The sequence below is a fragment of the Amblyomma mixtum genome, chromosome 2 (genome assembly GCF_055824585.1).
Source record: "Amblyomma mixtum isolate Tamu chromosome 2, ASM5582458v1, whole genome shotgun sequence".
NCBI lineage: Eukaryota > Metazoa > Arthropoda > Arachnida > Ixodida > Ixodidae > Amblyomma > Amblyomma mixtum.
Window position 1 is genome coordinate 75866412 of NC_143013.1, and position 1192 is coordinate 75867603.

Sequence of the window (1192 nt, forward strand, 5' to 3'; positions counted from 1 at the left end):
CTCCAGTCAGCCCAAAACATTTACAATGAACACCACATAACTAGAATCAGCTGATTACATGCCCACGACACTGAGCGCTTGATTCCGTTCGCCTAGTTAACAGACCGGACTAACATACGTCGCTCATGCTTCTTACATCTAAATGACTGATTATGCAACTCGACTAAGATAAAAATTAGTGGGCACATCATGCTCTTCTCAGTGTCTGCCAAAGTGGGTTACTAAACCTTTGAAAAAGTTGGTGATGACGAAACATTGCCCTCGACATCGTTTTTCTTTTATTAGAAAGTGCACCCGAGCTGGCAATGCCTTCTAAGCCAGGGTGTTTGAAGCACCAGTCAATAAAAGAGGGGAAACACGCATTCTTCGAAGCAATAAATTAATTTCTGTGAATCGCAATAGAATCAGTGGAGCCGCGTTTCAATTTTATTTTCTTCACAGTGGCAGAAATGTATAGAGCGCTGTTTTTTTTTTTGCGGGAAAAACTCGATCTCACCCAATTTGTTTTTCTTAAAAATCTATTAAAAACCTGGTTAAACTCCATTCCTACCTAAGAATGCGCCTTTAAGCAGCCATATTTGTCAGTCCACAACGCCGAAAAGAAGCCTACCTCTCTACCTTTCCCTCATTAAAATTCCTTTCTCTCTCTCCTACTTCCGGAGAAGATTTTAAAATATTTTCATGTGCTTATAGTTCGTTCTCGATCATTTCGATACCGATGGCAGATCTCGAAGTTGCAGCGGGTACTGATATTTTAAATTTTAAATTTTAAATTCTCAAACAATGTCAGGCGAGAACCGACCGTTACACCATGCTGTGTTAAAATTTGGCGGCTTTCTCAGTAATCTGGCTACGTCCCTTGGAGATGACTTACTCCTCTTTATGGATAAGACTGCGCGCAATATGCACTGTTACTTTTATTATTTTTATAGAAATTCCTGCAGGTTTAGCATCACAGCTCATAAACGTTTCAAAGTTTTCAGAAAGGCGATGAGCCGCAATGCTGCCATTGGCGCTACCGTCGGCAGCGCTGCTGTCAGCAAGAGCCGTTCCTTTTATCTGTGACACATATCAACATTCCTGCTTTATTCATAATATTTTGAAACCAAATCTATGTATTTCGGTTATTGTCTCGCTCATTATTATGCGATAGTATAAGAGCCCCAGTCTCCTCACCCGACGCCGTTGCCAC